A 24,021-nucleotide genomic window follows, 5' to 3' on the forward strand; every position below is an offset into this window, starting at 1 on the left:
CTAGGATGAGGCCAGTAGCAGGTAGTGATGTGAGAGAACTTGCAAGGCATTAGGAAGCAAAGACAAGAATTTTACAAATCAGGAAAGTTGTTGACTGCAAGTAAATGGATCGGGTTTTTGGAACAGTAGAGATTTAAGATCCAGCAAGATACAGTCTGAACTCCAAGCTAACCAGAACTAGTAGATCATATAAAAGGGACAAAGACACTAAAGAGAAAGGTTTAATGTGTCAAGAATGTTCATGATAATTAAAGTGAATATTGTTTTAACAGTACCTCCTATGCCTTTCGTCTGTAGGCAGAGATTGATCCTTGAAGTCTGCTGGCTTGAGACTTAAGGATAGAGACTATTAGATGGGGTGACCATGTAATTGTCCAAACTGGGGCAGATTGGAGAATGAATGGAGCCTCTATTAGTAGTTACACTGAGACAACAAGGGGCAGGCAGTAAACTGTTAACTGTATCAAATTAGAGACTATGTTCCCTCTACAACTAGAGCTTCTCTAGATGAAATGGGAACAGAGGTGTAAACAGAGATGAAGTGGGAATAGAGGATGAAAACAGATTAAGTAGGAATAGAGGATGAAAACAGAGACGAAGTGGAAACAGTAGGTGGAGACTTGCTGACATGAGGATTTATAGGGAGTTGTGGGGGTGATGGATATACTGAAGAGAAATGTTATATATGGGCTTCTTTCAATACGAGATCCTTGACACCATCTTTTAGGTGGGGTGACCTGCCAGACCCCAGTGCAGGGAGGAGCCAGAAGTAGCATTTTGTAGGCATCCCCACAGCTGAGCAGTCCTGGGAGGACAGTTTTCCATTTATCTACTGGCTTCTAGGGTAGGAGTGGTATCTGAGAAGAAGACAGGAGAGCTAACAGTGTTAGAATATAAAACACATAATACTAGTGGGTCCTTATCAAGAGAAGAGTCAGTGGGTTTTTTATAATCCTTTGTTTAAAAAGTATTGTGGTTTGTATTGTGCTTTAGAAAGATATCAATAATGAATAAAGGGAGAAACTTTGTTTGAAAAGGTGAGCTTCAGTTATTGATTATTTATGTGGAACACTTCATTCTTTGGCAAAGGTGGCAAATGTTCTTTTTGCCCTTTTTTGAGGCCTTTGCTGTCATTATTATAGCCACTGGCCACATGTGGCTGCTATTGAGTATGGAAATACTCTCCAAGTTGGGATGTGCTACAAGCGTAAAATACTGCATTTCAAGACTTAGGATGAAAAAAAGAATGTAAAATATCTCATAACTTTACATTGATTATATGTTGAAATGACAAGATTCTGGATATGTTGCATTAAGTAAAAATGTATTATTAAAATTAATTTGACCTGTTTCTTTGTACATTGTTAATGTGGTTATTAGAAATTTTAAATTATACTTGTGTATTGCATTATATTTCTTCTGGACAGCACTGTTCCAGATTATAAATGTACTCTTAAATTTTTAATATATTATATTTTTTAAATAGTCACATTTTCTTTATATATATATTTTTTATTGAAATATAGTTGATTTACAATATTGTGTTAATTTCTGCTGTACAGAAAAGTGATTTAGTTATATATACATATGTTCCCATATCTCTTCCCTCTTGTGTCTCCCTCCCTCCCACCCTCCCTATCCCACCCCTCTAGGTGGTCACAAAGCACCGAGCTGATCTCCCTGTGCCATGTGGCTGCTTCTCACTAGCTATCTATTTTACATTTACATATTTTACATATATACAGTAGTGTATATATGTCCATGCCACTCTCTCACTTTGTCACAGCTTACCCTTCCCCCTCCCCATATCCTCAAGTCCATTCTCTAGTAGGTCTGTATCTTTATTCCCGCCTTACCCCAAGTTCTTCATGACCTTTTTTTCCCTTAGATTCCATATATATGTGTTAGCATACAGTATTTTTTTTCTTTCTGACTTACTTCACTCTGTATGACAGACTCTAGGTCCATCCACCTCACTACAAATAACTCAACTTCGTTTCTTTTTATGGCTGATTAATATTCCATTGTATATATGTGCCACATCTTCTTTATCCATTCATCCGATGATGGACACTTAGGTTGCTTCCATCTCCTGGCTATTGTTAATAGAGCTGCAATGAACATTTTGGTACATGACTCTTTTTGAATTATGGTTTTCTCAGAGTATATGCCCAGTAGTGGGATTGCTGGGTCGTATGGTAGTTCTATTTGTAGTTTTTAAAGGAACCTCCATACTGTTTTCCATAGTGGCTGTATCAATTTACATTCTCACCAGCAGTGCAAGAGTGTTCCCTTTTCTCCACACCCTCTCCAGCGTTGTTTCTAGATTTTTTGATGATGGCCATTCTGACTGGTGTGAGATGATATCCAGGTATATGCCCAGGAGTGGGATTGCTGGATCATATGGTAGCTCTACTGTTAGTTTTCTGAGGAACCTCCATACTGTTTTCCATAGTGGCTGCACCAGTTTACATTCCTACCCACAGTGTAGGAGGGTTCCCTTTTCTCCACATCATCTCCTCTCCAGCATTCGTTATTTGTAGAGTTTTTAATGATGGCCATTCTGTAAAATAGTCACATTTTCTAATGGCATAGCCCAGTGTCAGGAATGTTTCTTCTTAATTTCTCATTGTTTTATCATGGTTTCTAATACTTTATGTTTTTAGTTTTCAAAAGCACTTGCTGACTGTAAAGCACTTAGAACCATAGACCAGTAGAATACTTTTGAGGTGGAAGAGGGATTTAGAGCTGTTCTAACACCGTCAGTTTAAAAGGGAAGATCCTGAGGCTTGTAGGTATATGTACCTTCCTTAAAGGCTACAGTTATTTAATAGGAGAAGCCCACCATTGAGAGAAATCCTGGGTGCTTCCTTTTGTAAGGCAGAAAATTACCTCATTAAAGTTATCCTCTTTCAAATAATTTATTTCTCTTTGGTATATACCAGTGGTTCTTAACCTGGGTTGAGTTTGCTCCCCAGTGGACATTTGGCAATGTCTGGAGATGATTTGGTTGTCACAGCTGAACTAGATGCTACTGGCATTTCCATGGGTAAAGGAGAGGTCAGGGGTGCTGCTAAATACCCTACAAGGCACAGGATACACTCTTGTACTTTTAGAACTTTTTAATCCTGGAATTTTTCAGAGTATGTGTTTGAACTATTAAACCTTTATTTTAATTCTGCTAGTAGACTACTTCTAGGATAAGGAGTAAACTTCTGGGCCTTGAAGTTTGAGAGATGTACAAAATTTGAAGATGATTCAGAAGATACTTACAAAGGTAAATTAAGGAGAGTAAAAGAGAAGGATAGTTTAAAATACATAAATTATTAAATTTTATAGAATTTGAGAAATGAGTTTATGACTTCAGCAATAAAACCAAGAATTAGGCTTCAGTTGTGTTATGAAGAGTTAGTTCTCTTTAAAGATGAGGAAGAATTTCTAGAGAAAAATGGTTATTAAACACATTGTAGAGAACCAGGGAGTCTTCTGGCCAGGTAAAGCAGTAAAGGGAACATGGAATGGCACACTTTGGATTTTGTGACTAGGATCCCTGGTAATAAGATGGAGCTCCTATCTGATGGTTACTTGACATCGGCCTTTTGGAGTGAGAAAGGAAGATGGGGTATGTAGCTACGGATAAATATGACATTCAGATATAAAAGTGCAGCGTTTGTCTTCCTAGAATGTTTTTGTTCAGGGCCTCCTGAAAAAGGCACACATATTTTCAAAATGTAGCTAAAATACTATTTCCCCAATGAAGTCCTTTCAAATTCCAAGTAGCAATTCCCTCCCTCATCCCTGTGCTTCCATACCACCTTCTATATATCTCTTTTAAAACATTTATCATATCATATTGAAAAGACCATATTGAAGTTTTCAATTTAGTTTATTTAATTTTTTCAGTAATACATTCACATGATTCCAGAATGAGAAGTGCCATGGTCATACATTTGTCTCCCACCTACCCTTTTCCCTCCTGTGCACAGATGCAGGTAACCGGGTTATTGTGTATCCTTCCAAATCATCTTTACGCATGTATAAGCAAAGTGAACATGCAGTCGTATTTTCCTTTTTATCCAAAGGATTTCATATTGTGTCACTATCCCTATTAAGCTGATGGTCAACAGGTATTTGTTAAATGAATGAGTATACTAGTAAGACAGGGTTTTGTTTGTTTGCTTGTTTTTTAACTTTCCTTATCCCAGGGGATCCTTCTGTGGCCTTAGAAGAGGTAAACTAGATTGGGGTCACAATTAAAAATTGTCTCCAGTCCTCTTACCAAAGAAGAGTTGAGTGCTGATAGATCACAGCTCCAGCCTTCTAAAGGACTCTGACCTTTCCAGAAAGCAGAGGCTCTGATCAGAGTAATGCAGTCTAACCAATATTATAAGAAGATGTAAATTTTCTTGACCATGGAGCTAACCAAATGATGGAATTAGTTATCAAGACAGAATGTTAGATTTCTTGTTAGAGAGGAAAGTATCTCATGTGCCTAGAGTAACTCTGATGTAAATGTGCTTAACAGTAAAAGTTATAGCCTCTCTTATTTCTGTGACTCAGTTTTCAAAAAGAGTTGCAAAAGTACAATAGTGGAGTTTTAAAGATATTTTAGATCATTTAGGTAGATGTTCTCTTCCTACTGATACTTCTTGTATTAAAGAAAAAAAGACTCAGAAAAAAATGAATAACTTAGCAGGATCCATAAAGTTCTGACAGGTTCAAATCAATTCACATCAGACAGGAAGTAATCATATGAGATGACATATATTTTCCCTAGAAACAAATTCCCTGGGGACAAGTTTTCAAAATCTGTGAGCCTCTTAGATAAAAACAAGTTGTTTTACATGATAAATGAGATACATCAAACTGCCAACTATGTTGTACACTGAAACTAAGTTTAATTTACTTATGTTACTGTGAGTTTGCTATTTGTTCTAAGATATTGATAAAACAAATGATCACAACTGCAGTAGCAAAGACAGATGAAATTGTATGAAAGTAAGTCAGCAAGCAGGGACATCAGTGATCCCTTGCAAACTAATGACTAGATTTTCATCTGGCAGTTGAAAAACAAAGCTCATTTTGAGGCATAATTTAAATGGTTTTCAGGTCCTGTGTCTTTTCAGAAAGTATTATCTCTCACAATGGCATGTTAAGAAAAATGGCGCTTAGTTTCAAGGGAGATGAAGTTTAATCTTGGCTTTGCTGCTAAAGAGCTGCGGGGTTCATTCAAGTCCTGACCGCTGATTTTCAGCCTTAAATGAGGGGAGCGGATGATAATTTGGTGTATGTTGTTAAGATCCCTTTCAGCTATGAACTTATTTCAGTAAAAAGGGGAAAATAAAAAGAATGGTTATCTGACCTCCTTAATCATGGGTATTTTATGGCATGTGAGTGAAGTGGTAGTAATTATGGGATCTCTGGTTGATTGAAAATCAGGACATAAAAAATTTGAAAGCTTTGACATACGTACTTTGGTTTCTTTTTCTACAAAACAAGATGATATCACCTTAACAAGTAATGTCTATCAATTTAGTTTACTACTTGAATATTTTGTGTTAGCTTGGCATTCTTTTTTTTTTTTAACTCTGGCAACTTGCTGAGCGCTTTATTTTGACATATGGTTATAAAACTTGTGGTGATCAAAATATAATATAGATTTGTGGGCTGGCTGCCATCCTGAAAGGAAACACCCATTAAACTTTTTTCTGGCTTGTACCCCTAATGATTGATTGCACCGATATACAAGTGAAAGTCTTAACATATTTTCAGCATTTTGGCCATTTAAATTTGGAGTAATAATAATCATTTTAACTGCTCACCTAGATAGGAAAGATAATAAGGTGTCTTTCTTTGGGTTAATATGTATGTTTCATATATAAAATGTAATCTAATAAACTTTGGATAGTTTTGACTAATTTAGAATATGATGTCCAGGACAAAACTTGGGTCTTTATGTGCTTTCTAAAGAAATTAACCAAGGTATTAGAGCAAAAATGTCCAAAGAAGGAGGAAAAACACCAGTGAAATGGGAGACAAACGCCTGCAGAAGTGGCCTGCAGTCTTCAGAGATGAAATTTCTTACTTAAAGCATGGGCCATCTGTTTACCAGCCTTATTGCTCTCCTCAGGCCTCAGAAGAAAGCCCTTCAAGAAGAGGGCTGTTACCTTTAACTCAATAATATTAACCGATCTTCTCTCTGATGTTACGATATTCTTACCTAATTTTTTTTCTAAACCACTGTACAGACTATCATGAGGAAAAGAGACTCTTAAATGGTAAGTCATATACATTTATAGTAAAAAATGAATCATATTCACGTGACTGTGTACAATATTGCCTCACAGAATTATTTGGGGTATTTAGATATTTTTTTATACAAAGGATGTGTTTACTTGCCTAAGCTTAGAGGATTTGGCAGAGAACTTTGTAGACCCTTATTGCAGCCCTCCTTTTTTTATCTTTATATATTGATGTGTTTATTTTATAGGATAGATTTTTTTCAGGAGTGTAATTACTGTTTACATTCTTTTTTTATATAATCTTTATCGGAGTATAATTGCTTTACAACGTTGTTAGTTTCTGCTGTACAACAAAGTGAATCAGCCATATGCATACATATATCTCCCCATATGCCCTCCCTCTTGAGCCTCCCTCCCACCCTCCCTTTCCCACCCCTCCAGGGGGTCAGAAAGCATCGAACAGCCCTGACTCTTACCATAATCCCTTCTATAACATCCCTGAACATGTGTTCATCTGCCCTCAGCTTGAATACTCATGGTGACTAGGAGTTCCACCCTCAGAGGCCAGGCTGAACGTGTCCCTCCCTCAGGCACGGGGTGCTCTTCCAGTGTCTACACAGATGCTGAGCAGCTAGCCTATTAATCTCCCCTCCTCTGGGCTCGGCAGCTCTGGCTTCCTCAGCCGTTCAGTATGACTTGGAATTATGACTGACACTGCCATTAACCCCCCAAAAAATTTGGTATGACACTTACAAAATGTACGGGGCTACTCTGACTGAACCGTATTACTAATGTATGTTTAAAAATTGGGTTTTTTTCCCTCCCTGTTTGCACAAGAAAGTTATAGAAATTCAGCTAATAAGCTGGATTGCCAGATGAATTACCTTTCTTTTTTAACTAGAAAAGATTGTCTTATTGTAGACTACTTTATGCAATTTGTGATGTAACACCTGAAGTTGTTTGTCTGACAGTATCACTGATAGTATCTTTGGAGCTCTTCTGTGTTCTCAGAGTTTCCGAAAACAATGAGAAAACCAGAGCCTTGAAAATGCGATGTAGAGGACTTCGCTGGTGGCTCAGTGGTTAAGAATATGCCTGCCAATACAGGGAACACTGGTTCAAGCCCTGGTCCGGGGAGATCCCACATGCTGCAGAGCAACTAAGCCTGTGAGCCACAACTACTGAGCCTGTGCTCTAGAGCTCATGAGCCACAGCTACTGAAGTCTGTGTGCCTAAAGCCCGTGCTCCGCAACAAGAGAAGCCATCGCAATGAGAACCCCGTGCACCACAATGAAGAGTAGCCCCCGCTCGCCACAACTAGAGAAAGCCCGCGTGTAGCAACGAAGACCCAATGCAGCCAAAAATAAATTAAAAATTAAAGCTTTAAAAAAATAAAAATATAAAACTTGATGCTGGGGCACATCCACAAGAATGTCTAAAATGAAAAAAGACAGAATACCACGTGTCAGCAAGGTGGTGGAACAACAGGGCTCCCATACACTTCTGGTAGAAAGTGTAAATTGATACGACCACTTTGGAAAACTGTGTAGCAGTATTTACTAAGGCTAAACATATACATGTCCTATATACCTACCAGAAGTGTAGATGGATGTTCTTTAAGAATGTATATGTACATGTACAAGAACATTTATAACAGCACTATACATAATAGCTAAAAACTGCCCAAATGTCCATCAACAGGAGAATGAAAGATTCCGGTATATGGTATGTTCGTACAGTGTAGTAATACACAGTAATAAAAAGGAACAAACTACTGGTACATTCAGCATCCTGGATAAAATCTCAGAAAGCTCCAGACCTGATTTATTGTTTACTATTAATCATGCTGATTTGACATTAACTGAAATGTCTATAGAGCTGGACCAAAAAAGCCAGACCAAAAGAGAACATATTTTATGATTCTATTTTTTATAAAGGCCAAATGTAGGCAAAAACTAATCATGATGTTAAAAGAATAGTGGTTACTCTTGGGGGAGGGGTGCTGAGTGGAAGTGGGCACAGGGAGGTGCTGGCTACAAGAGTATGTTTTACTTATGAAAATCCATTGAGTAGTACATTTATGACTTGTGTCCTTTCATAATATTTCAATAAGAAGTTGACTGAAAAGATGGGGGAAAAAACGAAAAATGCTACATGGATGAACTGTAGCTATTTTGTTTGTTTTTCTTTGTGAAGGCATGCTTCCCAAGAGCCAAGTGACAGATCCACTTGCCAAAGAAGGGCCTAGTTCTCCAAGGTATGCATCTTTGTTTTACTTTTTTAAAGCGTAATCAGTTCTACACCAAAATATACACGTTAGAAATATGGCTCTAAGTTTGATTTATTGCTTATTATATTAATTATGCTTCTTTTTTTAAACATCTTTATTGGGGTATAATTGCTTTACAATGGTGTGTTAGTTTCTGCTTTACAACAAAGTGAATCAGTTACACATATACATATGTTCCCATATCTCTTCCCTCTTGTGTCTCCCTCCCTCTCACCCTCCCTATCCCACCCCTCCAGGCGGTCACAAAGCACCTTTGACACAACAACTGTAGTGCCTAATTTATCAGGCATTTCTGGAGAATGAGCTGTTCCATAAATATGAATTTTTAACATAACTGAAGTTTAACCCATTTTAAACACCACAACTTTAAAAAAGAACTATTTTTTCTGATTATAAAATATACATTCATGGTAGAAAACTTAGAAAATACAAAGAAATACAAAAGAAAGTGATAAAATCAGTTGTAATCCCATCAACCCTGGATATAGACTCTTAATATTTGGTTTATTCCACACAGTTTATTCATGTCATACCTATTTCCATACTATCCTATTTTGTTAATATGGTGTTACAGTATATTCTATGATCAATTTCCTATGTCATGAAAGATTCTGCAAAAGCATTTTTTGTCTGTATTCTATCATATGATGGAAATTGATCATAGAATATCCATAATTTATTCAACTATTCTATTTTTTGTGTGTCTAGTTTGCTTTATCAGTTTTTAACGGAAATCCTTCAGAATGTATTGTACCCTGTCTTAGTAAATTAAGCAATTCATGTATATTTTTGTTAATGATATTTCAGATGCCCTTAGGGTTATGTGTGTTATTTGTAGTCTTTCTCTTACCACCTCTCCCCCTATTGTGAGTCTATAACAGCAGCTTCCGGCTCTACTTGTTATACCTGTTAAATTATTTCATACTTAATTTTAAGTTAAGGGCCTCAGGATACCTCTTAGCATTCACATTGGGGGCCTGTATACAGGTAGTAAGTGCAAAAACAGAATCAATTTGATCAATAGCTATTACAAAACCAAAGACTTAGTTTTTCCTTAAGCTTTTACTGTTGACCATTAAGCATCCTTGGTGAGTTAATTTCTTGAGGAGTAATAATATATTTGTGATAGGGAGGAGTGAAGGTAATAAGCATGTAGATTTTGTCATGCTTCTTCAGAAAACATGTTGTGTTACTGCTCTGATAAAAGGAATTTTAGATGTGTAAACTTTATAAAAAGTGCCTTGTCAAGGATGTTGTTTGTTTTTATCCAAGTCGGAATATATGGAAGTATAAGTATTTTAAATTGAGAAATAATTGCTTTATTATTTATTTCATGGTAACATCACTGATTATTTAGAAAAAAACTTTACCTAGAGAAATATATCTCTCACTGTAGATTTTGAACTATATGTTTTAAATCATGTATTTATTGTGTCATATTTTATATTTATATATTTTAAAATTATATATTTAATGATTTAATATGTTACTGCACATGATTATTTATTCTTTTTAAAATATTTTACAGCTACGACTGGTTCCAAACAGACGCTTTAGTCACCATTGTTAAACAGAAGGTAAACACATTTTTAAGATCAGAAAAAACAAAAAAGTAAATAATAAATGTTAGCTATGTGCAGGTGTACTTTTCTAAGAGCTCTTCTTGTATTAACTTACAGCAACTCTATGAACTAGATCCTTTTGTTACCCCTATTTTACAGATGAGGAAACAGAAATTAAGTAATTTACCCAAAGTCACATGGTAAGTGGCAGATCTAGCGTTTTGAACCCAGGCAGGCTGGCTCCATAGTATATGCCCTTAATAACCATGCCATAGCATCTTAGGGAAAAAATAGCCTAGGAAGAAGCATATTTTATGTGCTCTTCTGTGATTTTTTTTGTTTGTGTTTAAGCATGGATAACAGCAGTGAGAGTCCCAGTTTAACTTCACCATACAAACTAATTTCCTACACTTAAATTGGAATTCAAGAGCCAGGAGAGGCTGTACTGCTGGAGCTTAGTATGCTTAAGCCACTAACGGGGTTCAGTTAATGCCCTCTGAAAACTAAAATTAAGGAGTTAATTCATTCACTAAGTGTTTATTGAATCCCTGCTTCATTTTGAACACCATCGTAGAATTCAGGAATCTAATGATGGGCCAGATTCATAGAGACTGAACTCTCACCAGGCTTACAGTCCAGCTGGGAAATCAGATAAATAAGCAGGCAACTTACAACATCTCCAGACACATCCTCCAGCAACTGGCAAGGTTCCCACACTTAAGGAACAGTGAGATTTAAAGACAAGTTCTGGCAGCTGGGAATTTCTGAGAACTCATGCTACTTCTGTAGTAGCAGAACCACATCTGAGCTGGTGAGTGCCTCCTACTCCTGCAGCAGGATTTGATGGCTCCGCAGAAGTGACCAGCCTCTGCCTGAAAGAGCCAAGAGGCCCAGAGAGGCACTGCTTGTCCCGCCTTCCACTGCCTCTCGGTATTGTCTCCTAACCAGGCAGTCCTGAACCAAGAGGACAGGGCCTGGCGAGGTTGGGGTCTGTGTGCTCTCATTGGTGATATCAGTGAAGCGCAGAGGATGGATGATTAAGGGAAGGGGGAAGGTTTCTACGTGGAATAATGTATTCAGAGTATGGCGTAAATGATAGACATCAAAATAACTTGCACCAAAACTACGTAGAAACTAGAGACAACTAAAAATTTGTTAGTGAATTTATTATTATTATTATTATTTTGATAAGCTGAGCTTGAGGTGTTATTTGCACAGTGTCACATAATAGTGGGAAGATAAAAATGAACACAAATATCTTGGCTTCTTTTTTTTTTTGGAAGAGGAATTTTTTTTATTACATCTGTATTGGAGTATAATTGCTTTACAATTATGTGTTAGTTTCTGATTTATAACAAAGTGAATCAGTTATACATATACAAATGTTCCCATATCTCTTCCCTCTTGTGTCTCCCTCCCTCCCACCTATCTTGGCTTCTTGTCTGATTCTAACTGTTTTTTCCAAATTATTTATCCAACAAATATTTGAGCACCTACTTGGTGCTGAGCAATATTCTGAAAACAATATTCTGCCCCTACACTTAGAACTTAAAGACGAGCGTGTAAGGTAGACATTAAGCATAGACAAATGCATAGTTAAAATTGTGATATATGCTTTGAAGGAGAAGAACTGGGTTGTATGAGAGAGCAAAAAACAGGAATAATGTGTATTTAGCTGGTGGGTTCTGTAAATAAGTACCATATGAACTTCCACCGATCAGCTTAAAAGTAGAATAATAGGAGTTTGGTGACAAGTTTACTTTTTAATCTTTCTCTTTTCGATTTCCATTTAAGGATATCAATTTAGACTCCGTAATAGGTGATCACCGGGATGATTCCTTTAGAGCAGAAACAGTTATCAAGGATTATTCATATCTTATACATATTGGTAAGTACCTTATTCTGTATTAATGGAAACAAATTTTGTTTCCTTTAGGTATAGTAGTTACTGGTGTAGAGTCTCGGTACCTATAATATTTTATGTGCCATTGTCATTTTGGTTTGTCATTTTTGATCTTTTTTTTCCTGTTATTTCTTTATACTAAGGAAAACGCTAGCAAATGGCAGTACAACCTCACTTTTCCCAAGTTTAAACAATTAGGTGCGATCAAAATCAATAATCATATGAAATACTTGTTGGCCCAGCTTTGTAAGACTCTGTAACTTAATACCTACAAATAAATCTCCGGAGGCCTGCCTGTCATGTGCTCCCGCTAAGTAGGCATCACCAGGCGCTGTTCTATCAACCTGTCTCTTGCCAGCCGCAAGGTTATACTGTACCCCTCACCCTTCATGGGCAAAGACCTACCATACAGTTCACTTCTGTCTGTTTTAAGAGGTTACAGATCTATCAGAAAGAAATCAGGACTAAACTCTAGAATCAAGGTAGCAGATTCTTAATCCATTTCTCACTCGTAATGACTCTAGGAGTTCATCCTTTTCTCCTTTAAAGAAGGTAATGTTATTCTAGTTAGAAAGTAGAAATGAAACAAACCAAAACAGCAAGAAGAATACTGTATTTTAAGCACACATTCTTATGTAAAGAACGTTTCATTTACTTTTGCAAAACAGAGACTGAAATTCTCCAGGCCTCAGATGACTCGTGATTCAGCTCATGGCTTTACCATATTAATGAAGGACCTTCAGTCCTGAATTTGATTGGAGTTGTTAAATGCTTTTTCTTTCTTATTTCCCCCCCATTCACTAATCAACCTCAAATCTTAAACATTTCTTCTAGAAATACATGCTACCCTATTTTTTGCTAGCATAAGATCTAATATATATTGTCTCTTAGGGAGAATTTTAATCAAAAACTCAGATGTCTAGAAAAATATACATTATTCATTAGCTCTGTCATGATTTTTCTTTAAGACCTATGTGTCAGCATTTACTATGTTTCAAATACTTTATGGCTAGTTCTGTTCACACTGTAGCTAACTGTATCTTACACATATATAAAAAGCAAACAAAAATTCCACAGTCAAAAATGTGATACTCCTGGTTGCTAATATTAGATCAGAAGGACTAAAATAATGCAGAATCTTAAGTTCCACATACCTATATTAACACAGTGAACTTTAGAGCAGATGTTTGTAAAAATACTTCTTGCATCACCCCCTTCTGGAATGAAGTTCCATAATAGCAGGGATTTTTCTCTTTTACTAACTGTGATAACTGTAACACCTGGAAAGTGCATAACACATAATTTTCCAAATTATTGGAAAATGCCCAATAATTTTCTTTTTCAATAACTGAATGAATATTCAACTTAGAGAACAGTAAGAAAGGAAACACTGAGCTAGACCCAGTCCTGGCCTGTATTCACACACGCACATGCACACCCTGGAGTATGTGTGTTTCACGTGCTATCTCTCCCTGCCTTGCTCCTGTCTTGGTTTGTAGCATTGTCAATCTGGGACTGTCCTTGCACCAGTGTGGGTTATCCACCTGTGGGCAATTGAGTATTTACTCCTTAATTAATATGGAGAGAAATGGAAAAATTGATGATACATATTTAAGTAATTTGTCTCAAAATATTATATACAGTGTTTTGGTTGTGTTCAGTTTCTTTCTTTTGATTTCTCAGGATATGTTTGAGAGATTTGAAATGGTGCATGAAAGAACCATTTAAGTGATCTTATATGGTGTTTGTAGACTATAGGAACTGAAGTTGGATCTTAACTGAATTTTTTTTTTTTCTCCAGCCCTAAGTCATGAAATTCAGGAAGATTTTTCTGGTAAGCTACCAAAAATAATTTATCTATGTACATATACACACACACATATACGTACACACACACATGGGGGGGACAGCATTTGTCTTATTATTCATTTGTATATTTTCATGTTGCAGACAAGGACATGATGTTTTCTATACAAGCAACACATATATAAAAAGCAAACAAAAATTCCACAGTCAAAAATGTGATACTCCTGGTTGCTAATATTAGATCAGAAGGACTAAAATAATGCAGAATCTTAAGTTCCACATACCTATATTAACACAGTGAACTTTAGAGCAGATGTTTGTAAAAATACTTCTTGCATCACCCCCTTCTGGAATGAAGTTCCATAATAGCAGGGATTTTTCTCTTTTACTAACTGTGATAACTGTAACACCTGGAAAGTGCATAACACATAATTTTCCAAATTATTGGAAAATGCCCAATAATTTTCTTTTTCAATAACTGAATGAATATTCAACTTAGAGAACAGTAAGAAAGGAAACACTGAGCTAGACCCAGTCCTGGCCTGTATTCACACACGCACATGCACACCCTGGAGTATGTGTGTTTCACGTGCTATCTCTCCCTGCCTTGCTCCTGTCTTGGTTTGTAGCATTGTCAATCTGGGACTGTCCTTGCACCAGTGTGGGTTATCCACCTGTGGGCAATTGAGTATTTACTCCTTAATTAATATGGAGAGAAATGGAAAAATTGATGATACATATTTAAGTAATTTGTCTCAAAATATTATATACAGTGTTTTGGTTGTGTTCAGTTTCTTTCTTTTGATTTCTCAGGATATGTTTGAGAGATTTGAAATGGTGCATGAAAGAACCATTTAAGTGATCTTATATGGTGTTTGTAGACTATAGGAACTGAAGTTGGATCTTAACTGAATTTTTTTTTTTTCTCCAGCCCTAAGTCATGAAATTCAGGAAGATTTTTCTGGTAAGCTACCAAAAATAATTTATCTATGTACATATACACACACACATATACGTACACACACACATGGGGGGGACAGCATTTGTCTTATTATTCATTTGTATATTTTCATGTTGCAGACAAGGACATGATGTTTTCTATACAAGCAAATACATTAATTTTTAAATGTACTCTTTTCCCTCTGGTTTCAGTTCCTCTCACGCCTTTTTTCTTTCCCCTTTTTCATCTCATCTCTTTGCCCTTTCCTTTTCCTTTCCTTAGCAAAAAAAATCCTGTCCCCATTCTTCCTTCCGGCCCTACTCCTGACATGCAGCTTGTAGAAATATACTTGACCAGACCAGACAAATTTTTCTTAGGTGTATATATTCAAATATTTGATATTGACAGAGCACATAAAATTATGAATATTTCTGCATGCAAATACACAATGTGGATTTTACACAGCTGTTTAGCAATAGAAGACATCAGAGAATGGTGGCTTCTTGTTTTTTTGTTTCTCTTTAGCTTTATTGAAATATAATTGACAAAATTACAATATATTTAAAGATTTAAAGTATACAACGTTATGATTTGATAAAGGTATATGCTGTGAAAAGATTCACACAATCTAATTAATTAACACATCCATCACCTCACATATTTACCTTTGTGTGTGTGTGTGTGTGTGTATGCATATGAACACAAGTTCTGTTGTCTTAGCAAATTTCAATTATACAAGACAGTGTCATCAACTGTTATCACCATGTTATACATTAGATCCTCAGACCTTAATTATCTTGTAGCTAAAAGTTTGTACCCTTTTATCAAGCTCTCTCTATTCCCCCCTCCTTCTGCCCCAAGTCATGGCACTATTTTGCTACTCTCTGTTTCTATGAGTGTGACTTCTTTTTAAAATTCCACATATAAATGATACCATGCACTATTTGTCTTCTCTGTCTCATTTATTTAACTTAATATAATGCCCTCTAGATTTATCATACGTCATTGCAAGTGGCAGAATTTCCTTCCTTTTTTAAGGCTGAATAATATTCCATTCTATATTCATATATACATGTGGTTTCTTGTTTTAAAGTACTGTCAGAGTACCTTACACCGGTTCTATACCTTCCCTTTTCTTTATACCATAGTAAGTTCTATAAATTGTATAATTTAAGCTCTTTAAAGTCAAGGACTTCTTATGTTTGTTAAGCTTCAAATCAGTGCTCATTGAATTGAATTTATTTGATTAATCTGTGTTTAAAAGTTGTAAAATTGCTACTGAATTATGTGTTTACAGTGAGGAAGGACAGATTGTTTCTAAAGACAAAAAGAAATATACTTTAGATCTTTAAAAGCACATTCAATTCATAAAATTTAATCAATTTTAAAAGTTTATTTTATTATTGTACTCATGTATTCTAAACTATTTTAAACTTCCAAAAATAAAAAGAGAATCTAAAAGATTTTTAATTATCAAAGATTGACATGCACTTTATTGGGATTCATTCTCCTGAAGCTTTTTCTATGTTTATTAGGCTCAATATTGGTTTACTGAATTCACTCGTAAGAACCCCTCAGATCCCAAGAACTGTTTAAAGAGTATAAATTACATTTGCTTTTGTGGATCCATTCAATGGCTAATTTGTATATTTAAGGGTTTTTTTTAAGCTATGTGTTAATTAGTTGCCATGGCTCTATTTGAACTTGTATGAAAACTAGCATTATGTATTAGTTTGGCCCTTGATAAATTAATTTGAAAGAAGTTAATCTGAATCTAACGTAAACTGGATTTAACACCATATAAGGCATAAACAATTTTGTTTATGAACAAAATTGAACATGTACACAAAATTTTACTTATCTCACAAATGCTCAGTGTCATTCATATCTGATTGGGACATGTGGGTTGTTTGAGAAAGATTGGTTTAAAAGTAAAACCTTATATTTAATATCAATGAATACAAATGGAATTTATCTTCTTTTCAGTGTGAGTTGTTGAGAATGTGGGAAAAATAGAGATTGTCCTGAAGAAAAAAGAGAATACTTCTTGGAAATGCCTTGATCATCCCCTGGAGAATCATAATTCACTTATTCCAAAGAAAGATACAGGTAGGCTGTGCTATTATTTTGAGTCCTGGGTTAATGAAAATGTTGTGTCAGTGGCTCAGTTGTATCAGAGTTTGGATGGCCACTTGCAGTGAGCCAAAGGGTCCTTGTATCTCTCTCTAAGGAGTTGAAAAGGGACATTGTGTCTGTTATCCTCCTTTTTTTTTTTAAAGCAGAAATTAAATTTCTGACTCTGCTATCTAATGTTTAGACATAACAAAGATCATTAGGTAATGATACCTAAATGGAGAAACCCACTCAAACTCTTGTCCAACCATTCACTCCTTGAGGTTTTTTTTTTTTATAAAAAGGTGCAAAAACAAGTTAAGTTTATGTCTTGTCGGCACATCTAGTATTTTTCTGTTAGAGAAGGCATATTTACTGTCTCTCTGCTTACCTAAACCAGTTTCTGAGTTTATTCCTAAAGGATGATACCATTCATTTCCTTCCTTTCTTTATTTTTTAAAGCTTTTTATGTAACTATAACATTTATAGGCAAAGGTGCATATTACAAGTGTTCTACTTGATGAATTTTCACAAAGTGAATGCACTCCATATTTTCTCTTTGGAAACTGGTAGTATTTGCCTCTTCCAGGTGTTTTGAAATTTCACGGTTTGATATACCTTAATGGGGGGTCTGCTTTCAACTTCTGTGCCAAATATTCATCTTCTTTGTTAATATTTCCATTATGGAAATTTAAGACCCTCGGACCTGGGGAATACTGATATTTCTTCCCTCCATGGTCTGTGCTTAGTTTCTAGAAATAGTCTTACTTTAAGCCTTCTTAACCAGTTCTCTAATTAGCTTGTCTTTTCTCTCTCATTTTCAATTTTGTCCTTTTCTTCTACTTTTTGGGAGATTTCTTCAGCTGTGTCTTCCAGCTCTGCTGTTGTGTTGCTCATTTCTACTCTCATATTTTTAACTTTGGAGAACCCTTTTGATTTTTGTTCCTTTGTTCTAGCATCCTATTTTCTATCTTCTCTTTTTTAGAATTATAGTGTTTGAGAGTTTTTGTCTCCCTATGTAGCCTCTATTCCTACAGTTTGTTTATTTTGGTCCGTCTTTCATATTAGATGCTTTCTTTGAATGTCTGCTGATCCTTGACCATCTGCTCGTACTTCAGGGTGGAACTCTAAAAGCTGATTGGAAACTCTGTGCATGTGGGTGTAGCTTGTTGACAGTAATATTTACTATGTGGCTGGATGGTTTCTTCGGGAAAAGTCTGATGCCAGTATTTTGTCAGAGTCTCTAGGGTAAACAGTCTTCTACCTCGTAACCAGCATTTCAGAAGTTATATGGGAAAATAAGGCTCGGATATCTGTAAACTTAATTTTTTTTTTTTTGGCCTAGTATACTATATTAGTCTACTAAGCCTGCTGTGAGAAAGTACCACAGACTTGGTGGCCTAACAACAGAAAATTATTTTCTCACAATCTGAAGGCTAAAAGTCTGAGACTAAGGTGCTGGCAGGGTTGACTTCTCCTGAGGCCCCTCCTTGGCTTACAGATGGCTGTGTTCACATGGTCTTCTGTCTGCGTGTGTCTGTGTCCCTATTGCCTCTTCTTATAAGGACGCCAGTCACATCGGATTAGGGACCACCCTAATGACCTTACTTAACTTACTTTTTAAAATATACTGTCTCCAAATATAGTCACTTTCTGGGGTACTGAGGGTTATGACTTTAACGTTGAAAATTGAGGGGGACACAGTTCAGCCTATAACATATACCCAATCTAGAGACCCTTTGTTTTGCCCTCTACGGAGAGAGCAAAATTCTGATACTTTGCCAGAATAGGACAGAATCAGTCATGTGGCCGTGTGAAGTAGGGGAGGACTTCAGAAAGCGGGGGAGGCAGCATCTAGGCTTCTTCAATGAACTTTCTTCCAGAAAGTGGTTTTAGCTCTGCCTTCACTCTGATTCTAGAGATACTTGGTCCTGCCAATTTCTGAGCCTCAAAAGGATCTCATATTACAGATGTGTTGACTTTTGGCTTTTTGTTTGTCTAGCTTAGGATTTAGCTTTACAGAGTCTACAGAGTCAGTTACCAGTCGTCTCTTTGCTTTGTCAGCTCCCAAACTTCTGTTGCTTTTTTATTTCAGTTCTTATTGTCCTTGCAAGCCAGGCCTTAAAAAAACAACAACACACACAGAAAAAAAAACCATCTTTGCTGTTATTTTAGGGAGGGGTTAGAAGAAACTAACTGTATGTATTCAGTTTAGCATCTTTAAATATTTAAAATTATAAAAATATATTTGTGGATAGTATTTTAATTTTCAGAAAAGTATCACGTAGCTGTATTTTGAGTACATACTGTGTGTAGAAGGCTATTTTAGGTATTGTGGTATGAAACAAATAAAAGGCATCAGAAATTATATTCCCAGGAGGAAGAAAGAACATACACAAACATGAGACTGAAGAATACTTGTATCAAGAAATAGGGCAGTAAAAGCAAGTTACAGAGTGCAAACTTGAATGTATTCTAAGGCTACCTTAGGTGAACAAACAGATGCAGATGAATTTGACCTTAAATGACTCTCCATGAATGAAGGAGGTGAATATCAAGCAATATTTTGAAAAAAAAAACCCAAAAAAACTATGAAGGGCTTTCCAGGTATCATTACTGGGTACTTATTGTGCCAGACCTTTTGCAGGTGGTAGAGAAAGGAAATATAAGCCATATGTGGGAAAGTTCAAATAGAGTCATTTTCCCAGAGCAGGAGGTCTCAATTGTGTGGTATAAGGTAGGGAGAGAGAACATAGAGGAATAACTGAGTGATGTAGCAGATCAGAAGAGAATAGGTAAAAGATAGTGAAAATAAAAAGAGATATTATTAAAGTGAAATCTGTTGCCCTGAAATTATCCGACTCTCTAGTGATTGGAAAATCATAGCAAACCAGATAAAAGCTAAGTCCTAGAAATATATGATACTGAGAACTCAGGCTGACCTCCATTTGGAAATAGAATGAACATTACTTTTCTATTATTTCCTGAGGCTTTCCATGAACTCTTTCATCCCTGCCATAAATTTTGGCTTGAGTCATGAACCACCGTAGTTCGCTTTAGCTTTCTTGCCTGAAATTAGAGCCATGCATGTATTTTTCAGTGAATTAAATTTTCCACTTTGGAAAATGACTCAGAGTTTAGGAGATTTTTTTTAAAAATTGTTTGACAGAATTAGCATAGATAATTTCTTCTTTGTCCTTTCTCTTCCTTAAATCATGACAAAAACTATAGGTTATTTTCCGCACTAGCAAAACTGAATACTTACATGATCAGAGTATTATGATTAACTTGCTGTCAGTAGCTTCAAATGTTCAGTCTATCACGTGTCTCCTTGGTCTTCAAGGAGGTTTTCATGCTGGCTTCCTCTTACTGAAATTTCTTAGTTTAAAAATTTAAGTTTGAAAATAAGCATGCAAGTTGAAGACTCAGTGCACTACCTTCTCATGTCAAATCTAGAATTTACTTACACAAAAGATGCAAATATAGCAAAGAAGATAATCAGAGAAGAGAAACTACTTTGTTTTTACCTTTAATCCAGCTGTAATTGTTAGTAAATTAAATTATATGACTAGAACCAAACTACCATTTGTAACTCGGGTGCTTCCAATTATTTTCTTCTTCCCAAAGATGAATAGATGAAGATTATAAGTGAGTAGTTGTGTGTGTGTGTGTGTGTGTGTGTGTGTGTGTGTGTGATGACTAACAAACTTGTGTCTATTAAGAGTCAGAAGCTAATAGCTAATTGGATTACTATTTCTGTATCCAACCTAAAGTTTATTTTAATTGTGATTGCCTTTAATATGGGAACTTAGATCACCAGACAAAGGCAGTTATACAGATTTGCCAACAAACAACTCAGTAAATGAATATTGGGATCCAAAATTATAAACAAGATTTTAAAAAATTGTGTCATAATTGTGATATGTCAGCAGCTGTTTATAAACCTCTAGGTTAAATATATATAGAATCTATAACTGTCTTTATAATTCAGTTTGAACTGTATGAAATCACTGATATTTATTTTTTAACCTAAAATAATGGCAGTTTCTCATTATTTAAACTATACTTTCATCAGGGCTTCCTAACTGTTCACACCACACGCGTGCGTGTGCACACACACTGAAGTACTGTCTGTAGGTGTAAATGTGCTTGTCAGCACTTTGTGAGCAGTCACTTAATGGAGGCTTTCTGTGGAGCCTGTGATTCTGTAGGCAAACTGTTCGCTGCCACAGTGAACCACAGCTCTTGTTGCAGGGGTAGAAAGAACCGCCCTCACCCCTCCCCTCCCCTTCCTTGCCTGCGCATCCGTGTTTCTTTGCTGCCTAAAACAAGCATTCAGAATTACTGGAAAAGAAGAAAATATTGTGGATAGCAAATAGAAACTTCATTGTGCTTTGTTCTCTTAAATTGTCTGCTCAGCCCAGCAGGTGTAAAGTTGTTGCTTGCACAGTAACTATAAGATGTTTTGGCATTTTGCTGTCTTCTTCTTATTTCTAGTGGAATGGCCTGAATATGAAGAAACACAGAATAGATGGGGCAGGCTGTAAATGAGTAAATCACTCTTCGTTGAGGTGCACAGGCTTCTCATTTCGGTGGCTTCTCTTGTTGTGGAGCATGGGCTCTAGGCACGTGGGCTTCAGTAGTTGTGGCACGCGGGCTCAGTAGTTGTGGCGCACGGGCTTAGTTTCTCCACGGCATGTGGGATCTTCCCACACCAGGGGTCAAACCCGTGTCCCCTTCATTGGCAGGCGGATTACTAACCACTGTGCCAGTAGGGAAGCCCACTTTAGGTATATTTTTAACAGTAATAGTTAAAACAGAAAGGAATCTGTGCTTTATTGTCAATTTACTAATACTGCTTCATTAGATTTTACCCCAGTATATGGAAAAATGTGTGCCCATACATGTTTATCATCCTAGTGTTTGAAGCTGTGTTATGAATGTATTCTTCTTCATATATTCAAGAGTGGTTTGGGTGAGGATGATAAAACTATACTACTAGAGGTTAAGTGGAAGTCTTACCAGAGTTAGTGAAAAGGCTGAATAATTTTTAAAAACAGCAAAATAAATGCAATTATATAATACTTTTAAAAGTATATAATAACTAAAACTTTGTTGTTTCTTCAGCATAGGAAGGTATTCTAGTGACTTCATGGGTTTGAGTTATTTTATCCATAGTCAAAAATGTTAGATATTTGTACAGTTCTTGAAAATAGTTTGTTCTCAAGTGTTCTGCAGACCTCTGCTCTACCAGCTGAGCTATGGAAGGCTCCGCTTGTTCTCAGGGGTTCTGAACATCATCCCTGCACACAAGTTCATTGCTCATCAAGGTCACTGTCTTGGCAGAAACAGACAGCCAGCAAGGCTAAATCAGGCTGACCCCTGCTGTATGAACTGTGACAGATTCTGTAAAGGAAAAACTCAGGTTTTTCTTTCCTGTGTAGGAAAAAAACTCACTTCCTCCCTACTGTCTTTCTCTCCTATGTGTCTCCTTTACTGTTCACACAGAACACTTCACTTCTGACACTTCTGGTCCCAAATACATGGAGATTTTCCTCCACAGCAAGCAGTTCTTTGCAGTACCAGCTGGTGTCTTGCAAGGTAACTCATTTCTGACACTGTCTACCTGGAGACACCATCGGATCCCACAGGTTAAGGGCTCCCACATGATCCCTCCCCCCGTCCCCCAACACACACACACTGCAGATGCCAGTGGCAATCCCAGGTTACCATCTGTCCTTCTGACCAACTGGCTATAGATGGGAGGTTCCAAAGACCCCTTCCCTGGGCTTGATTAATTTGCTAGAGTAGATCACATATGATAAAGGATACAGATGAATATCCAGACGGAAGAGATGCAGAAGGTGAGAGAAGGTCTGGGAGGGTCCTGAGCACAGGAACGTCTGTCCGTGGGGAGTTGAGGTCTGTCACCCTCCCAGTGTTGATGTGTTTGCCCACCTGGAAGCTCTTTAAATCCCCTGCTATTGGGATTTTATGGAGGTTCCTCACATAGGCATGATCAGTTATTAACTTCAATTCCAGCCCCTCTCCCCTCTCCAGAGGGTGGGACGTGGGGCTGGAAATTCCAAACTTCTATCATAGCTGAGTCTTTCTGGTGACCGGTGCTCATCCAGGAGCCCACCCAGAGTCACCTTATGGGAACAAAAATGTTCCTGGTTCTCTTACTACGTAGGAATTTACAAGGGTATTAGGAATCCCGTGTTAGAGATGAGGGTCAAAGACAAATACAGTGGTTACTCCCTTATTTGTGGTGTTGCTTTCTGAGGTTGCACTTACCGTAGTCAATCGTGGTCCAGAAATATTAAATGAAAAATTCCAGAAATAAACAATTCATAAGTTTTAAATTGTGCACCGTTCTCAGTAGTGTGATGAAATCTCAAGGCGTCCCGCTGGGGACGTGAATCATCCCTTTGTCCAGCGCATCCCACCCGTTAGTCACTTGGTAACCTTCTGGGTTATCAGATCAGCTCTCGCAGGATCACAGTGCTTGTGTTCAGGTCACCTTTATTTTACTTAGTCATGGCCCCAAAGTGCAAGGGAAGTGATGCTGGCAATTCCAGTATGCCAAAGAGAAGCCATAAAGTGCTTCCTTTAAGTGAAAGGGTGAAAGTTCTTGTCTTAACATGGAAAGGAAAAAAAAAAATCAAAATATGAGGTTGCAGGAAAAGAAAAATCAAAATATGAGGTTGCTAAGATCTACCATGAGAACAAATCTTCTCTGTGAAATTGTGAAGAAGGAAAAAGGAATCTGTGCTAGTTTTGCTGTTGTACTTTAAACTGCAAAAGTTACTGCCACAGTTCATTATAAGTACTTAGTTAAGGTGAAAACGGCATTAAGTTTGTACAGTAAGGTATTTTGAGGGAGACAGACCACATTCACATAACTTTTATTATGGCATATTGTTATAATTGTTGTATTTTATTATCAGTTATTGTTGTTAATCTCTTACTGTGCCTAATTTATAAATTACAACTGTATAATATGTACATATATATAGGAAAAACCCAGAAGTTTCAGGCGTCCACTGGGGGCCTTGGGATGTATCCCCCATGGATAAGGGGGAACTACTGTGTAAAAGACAAGAGATGCTCCTACTGTTCTTATCACTTAGGATATTATAAGAGTTTTAGGAACTCTGTGCCAG

General features: G+C 36.7%; 1 pseudogene; it reads left to right on the forward strand.

Annotated features, from left to right (window-relative positions):
* Positions 1-24,021, forward strand: part of LOC112404060 (cytochrome b5 reductase 4-like) — a 59,457-nt pseudogene that overhangs the window by 13,710 nt on the left and 21,726 nt on the right.

This window comes from Neophocaena asiaeorientalis, unplaced genomic scaffold, assembly GCF_003031525.2.
Source record: "Neophocaena asiaeorientalis asiaeorientalis breed wild unplaced genomic scaffold, Neophocaena_asiaeorientalis_V1.1 scaffold1194, whole genome shotgun sequence".
Classification (NCBI taxonomy): domain Eukaryota; kingdom Metazoa; phylum Chordata; class Mammalia; order Artiodactyla; family Phocoenidae; genus Neophocaena; species Neophocaena asiaeorientalis.